The 5896-nt window shown below is 39.9% G+C and overlaps 1 pseudogene; it reads right to left on the reverse strand.

The window, feature by feature from the left end:
* Positions 1–567: 567 nt before the first annotated feature.
* LOC132305825 (small nucleolar RNA R71) lies at positions 568–666 on the reverse strand (annotated as a pseudogene).
* Between the last annotated feature and the right edge of the window lie 5230 nt (positions 667–5896).

The following is a 5896-nucleotide window of genomic DNA, read 5'->3' on the forward strand; positions in this document are numbered from 1 at the left end:
AGGTATCCTTTATCCAAATGTGCATCACGAGAACATTTAAGCAGCATTAGGCATCCCTAGGCCATTCATTCACCAACCACAACAACAACAAGGCTAAGTTCCAGTTGGAATGCCAAGGCCAATGTATGCTCCACAACCTCCTATCATTCAAGGAAATCAAAATCAAGGTGCCCATGTTGCACCTCAAATTGCTAATCCTCCACTTGCTTTAAGAGATCACTATGTGCCTAATGAATATAATGCACCCACATGCATTCAATTGCCACCATTTAGAGCACATCACTATTAAATTAAGCCACAAACCATTCAAATACTTCCTAACTATCATGGACTTCCAAGTGAAGAACCTTACAAGCATTTGGATGAGTTTATTAAAGTATGTTCCACCGTAAAATATACGAACATGCTGGAAGAGGTCTTAAGACTCAAACTTTTTCCATTCACCTTAAAAGACAAGGCTAAGTATTGGTTTAACAATCTTAGGCCTTTTTCAATCACTTCTTGGGCAGAAATGCAACAAGAGTTCTTGAAGAAGTACTATCCGGTTTCTAAGACCAATGCTATGAGAACCTCAATTCGGGAATTTTCACATAGGGATGGAGAAACGTTTCATGAGGCATAGGAATGCTTTAATGAATTGCTTAGGAAGTGTCCACATCATGACATGCCCATATGGCAATTAGTTCAATATTTATTTGAGAGCTTATCGAAAAATTACAAAGGTATGTTTGATGCTTCCATGGGTGGCTCATATATTGATAGGCATGAGGATGACGTATGGCGTCTTTATGAGAGCATGAGTGAAAATTCTTTGCATAAAACATTATCATCCAAGAATGGTAAAAATTCATAAGGTAGGAAGAGTGTTGGCTTACATCAAGTCGACCACTCAAATGAAATAGCCGTTGAAATGAAGTCTTTATCTCAAAGGTTTGATCAATTTTTGATTAACCAAAACTCGGCGAACCAAGTATCTTCATTCCCTAACCATTCTCATCGTGCATCAAATGAAACATGTATGACTTGTTCTAGTGTTCTTCATTCTACTTCTCATTGTCCTCACGGACAAGTGCAAAATGAACCTAATGAACAAGTCAATGTAGCTTTTGTGAATCAAGGGAACAATTCTTATGGTACTCACTATAATCCAAGTTGGAGAAATCATCCGAATTTCTCTTGGTAAAACCAAGGAGAGGGCTCAAACCCTTCCCAAGGCGGTTTTCAAGGGAAGTACATTCCACCTCCACTTCAAAACCAAGGATCCCAAGGTTATAGATCTTATCAATCACAAGGGAATCAATTTGCTAATTCTCATTTTCCCAACCAAGCTTATCCCCAAGGAAATACTAGAAGTCCTGCATTTAAAGAAATTTTTTTGAATGCTTTGGGCACTTTAGAGGCTAACACTCAATTGCTTCATCCTCACTCTCATTCTATTACGAAGCTAGAAACCCAAGTAGGGAAAATAACAAGCACTCTTAATGTAAGAGAGAAAGGAAAGATGCCTATTAATACCCCACCTAAGCAACAATGTGTTGTGGAAACCCATTCCTCATCGGAAGGCCACACAATTGAACATGTTAATGCGGTGACTACCTTACGGAGTGGTAGGATTGTGGACAATCAAGTTGAAATGTCTAATGAAGAGAGTGAACTGGTGCAACCTCAAGTTGTCACCTATCCCGTTTCACATCCCATTCCTCCTTCATTGCATATACATGATCTTGTGAATAAGAAAACTTCAAAATGTGATTTGAAAAATGATTTTGAAAAGGATTTGCAAAAAAATGAATTTGAAAAGGTTTTGTTAAAAAATGATTTGAAACAAAGTAATTTAAAAACTTCTTGTGTTAAAGAGACTTTAAAGAAAAATGCTGAAAAAGTGTTTGAACCAAAAGTTCCATTTTCGGATGCCTTAAAAGGATCTATTTCAAAAGACAAATAAAAGGCAAAAACCAATGAAATAATGGAAATGTTTAGGCAAGTGAAAGTCAATCTTTCACTTTTGGATGCAATCAAGCAAATTCCGACTTATGCCAAATTCTTAAAAGACTTGTGCACCTAAAAGCGGAAGAACAAGAGCCAAGCACCAAGAAAAGTGATTTTGACCGAGCAAGTAAGCTCAGTTTTGTAACATAACATTTGCCAAAGTTAAAGGACCCCGGTTCACCTACTACTTCATGCATCATTGGTGGTCATATCATTAATCGGGCGCTTCTTGACCTAGGAGCAAGTGTTAACCTTCTTCCATACTCGGTTTATGTGAAATTAGGCCTAGGTGAATTGAAACCGACGTCGGTAGTTTTACAACTTGCCGACCGATCCATTAAGAAGCCTAGGGGTATAATTGAGGATGTATTAATTAAGATTGACAAATTCTTCTTCCCTGTTGATTTCGTGGTCATTGACACGGAACCGGTCCCCAATCCTAAGAGCCAAATTCCCGTTATCCTTAACTGTCCTTTCTTGGCAACCGCTAATGCCAACATCAATTGTAGGACGGGGATAATGAAGATCTCATTTGGCCACATGAAGGTGAAGTTGAATATCTTTAATCCCACACCCAATTCATTTGATAAATATGAAGTAGAGGTTAATGTTGTAGACAAATGTCATGATCTTCAATGTCAAGGAAGTGAGCTTTTGTGTAAGACCAAAACTTCAAAAGGATCATCTTCAACCTTGCATTCTCGAAGTGTTGTTTCAAATTCTTGCTTTGAAAGGGCATGGAAGCCCAAAGATTGTTTTTGCATTGACAAGGGAACAAAAATTTCTTTTGAGCTTAATCTAACAAGTTCTTCAAATAACTATTTGTTGGATGGAGTTCAAAGCATCTATCACCCCAACAAGGAGGGGATGCATTACAAGATCTTTGATTCGGGCTAAAAGAGCCCAATGCCTTGCTAGAGACGTTAAATACTAGCAAAAACATTTTGTAGGGTGTCAAAACCCTATTCCTCCCTCATTTCTATCTTAAATTTCATTTCTTGCAAAGTCTAGATACTTATTTTTGGTTCATATGCATTGCTAGGAACTGTAATTAGGATTGCATGACTTTTATGTTGTGATTGAGCATTTTGCATAAGTTCGATCGATCTTAAATGAGAGTTCGATCGATCGAACTTCCACCTGCATCCAACACTTAGAAAAATTTTCCACCTGCATCTACCTGTATCCAAATCACCTCTCTGTCCCATCATTCGAACTTATTCTCAGATTGATCAGGAGACCTTTAATCGATCCAACTTCAAAGTTTGATCGATCTCATGATCCAATACTTAGAAAAATTTTCAGCCTGCATCAACCTGCATATTCAGCTCTCTGTCTCATCGATCGAAAACATTTCAAGATCGATCTGAAGTTCTTCAATCGATCCAACTTCAAAGTTCGATCGATCTGCAAGTTCCAACACTTAGCCAAATTTTTGAACCAAAAACCTACATATTTTTGCTTTCTATCTGATCGATCGAACATTTTGTTTAGATCGATCTCAGTTCTTCACTTCTCTATTTTGACCTTTGTTTGACTTTATTTGACTTTTTAATTTTCAAAAATCCAAAAATATTTTTATTTTATTTTATTTTTCAAAAACTCCAAAAATATTTTTTAATTTTTAATTTTAACTTTAATTTTTAATTTTAGTTTTTAATTTTTTTAAAAATTTCAAAAAACTCCCAAAAATACTTTGAGGAGAGATTATCAAAGTTCGATCGATCTGAAGTCTCAGTTCGGTCGATCGAACTAATCGGGAAATGTTTTTTTTTTTAAATAGACTTGGAGGGTCTCAAGATCGATCCATTAGATCGATCCAACCCTCCAAACCATTCCCTCATTCTCGTCACCACTGCACTCATCCTTCTTCATCATCTTCTCCGGCGACTCTCCGGCGAGATCCACACTTTGATTTTCTCTCTCTCCTCTCGGATTTGCCTCACCATCTTCATCTCATCTTCTCTCGCAACTAGAAGTAAGATCCGAGCCGCACTTTGTCATTTCAAGCTTCAACTTGACAATATATGTTGCCTACATGCTAGATCTAGGATAAATGATGATGAAATCCACCATTGATGAGCTTGAAGCATATTTGTATATATGTGTATATATATGTATATATGGTTTTATATTTTTGAATTTTGATTTGATTTTTGGGAGTATGGGCCATGCTATTTGACTAGGATTGATTGATTTGTTGTGTTGATGGGCCCACAACCTTGTTTGTGTGGCCCCCGTGCTTCCAAAGTCACAGATTTGTGACCTTTGAGTTTTCACCTTCGCATAGTTCGATCGATCGAACTTCAATCTCAGATCGATCTTAAGAGATCAATTGAACTCATTTCTCATATCGATCGAAGTTTTGAGATCGATCTCAAACCTTTTTATGATCGATCGAACTTCACAGATCTCATACACACACTTCATTCATCATGTATTATGTTCATGCTATCTCATATATGCCCAATGCCTGTGATATTCCACATTGGATGCATTTCATACTTACACTGTTTAGTATGTTTCATACCCTGTCACTTGCATAGATTCATGTCATATATATTTTGTCTATCTTATTTGATATGCATGTTTCTATTTTCAATTCTGGCACTAACTCCCCTTGCAAGTTTTTAAATTATTTTTCAGGCTATGACTAAGCGCAAGACTGTTGCCAAGAGGCAACACGGGCCTCAGAGACATATCCGATCGAGGATAGAGGGGCCAGCAGAGCCCTCTCATGCATAGGAGGAGCCAGTACATCCTACTCCACCTCAGTCACCTGCTCATAAGGCTGAGGATGATCATATTCCATCCACTTCTATGGCTGAGCTTGCATTTACACCATCACCATCTCCATTACATGCTGGAACTGAGCATTCACCAGTACCATCTCTACCACACCAGCCAGCTTGAGAGAGTGATAGGCCCGCGCCAAGATATGCGCATATGGCAGTGGACCATGAGTCAGTGTTCGACATAGATTTCTTCTCTAGATTGGTGCTAACCCGATCAGCTTACCATGACATTATCCAGAGGGACCTTGTAGCTATTTTTGCCCCAGTTACAGAGCCAGTCTACCCGTGGCTGGTACGGATGTTCTTCCAGAACCTCCGACCGTCCCCGCGTGCCACAGCAGAGCTGGTCATTACCATAGATGGCCATCAGATCACGATTACTGTGGACTCACTAGCCCGCTCATGCCATTGTCCACACAGATGGCCTCCGGAGCTACAGGAGCTATATCCGAGGCTATACAGGCCTTCTTATGCTGACATAGCAGTAATTCTGATAGGTCACCATGTCGATGGCGAGACTTTCGCCACCCGCACCTTTCTTCTAGATGACCTATGGTTCTTCGATTCCGTTCTTTTTCGGAATATATATATGGCCGGGCACAAGATCTAGCAGCGAGGAGACTATCTGATAGCCATCTACGTATTCTATATAGGCCACTGGGTATCTATCCCCGCACTCATCTGGAGCGTGATGAGGAAGCTCTTTGACGAGTATATCAGCAAGGAGAAGCCCGGAAAGGCTAAGTCTTTCCCTTTTGGCCACCTCATCACCTAGATACTTATTGACCAGCGTTACCCTTTTCATCCTCGGGAGCACCCTGAGAGAGGTTCCTGTCACTTCTTGAAGAAGGACTGGGACAAGAGCTATAATGCCATCGTCACTAGACTGCAAGACCACGCAGTAGTAGCTGTAGAGGAGCTCGAGGCTGAGGAGGCAGAGGTAGCAGCTCAAGCAGCAGCAGCAGATCCTGTAGCGGATGATGTACCAGTAGGTCCAGCTGCCGAGCACATAGATATCGATTTGGAGAGACCTGCAGATGACGCAGAGCAGCACTCTCTAGCTGGGTCGCCAGTACATGAGCAGGAGCAGACTCAGGATCTTTCTTCTAACT

This window comes from Cornus florida, unplaced genomic scaffold (genome assembly GCF_030987335.1).
Source record: "Cornus florida cultivar Cherokee Brave unplaced genomic scaffold, ASM3098733v1 CherokeeBrave_3.0.0_Hap2_Chr04, whole genome shotgun sequence".
Taxonomy (NCBI): domain Eukaryota; kingdom Viridiplantae; phylum Streptophyta; class Magnoliopsida; order Cornales; family Cornaceae; genus Cornus; species Cornus florida.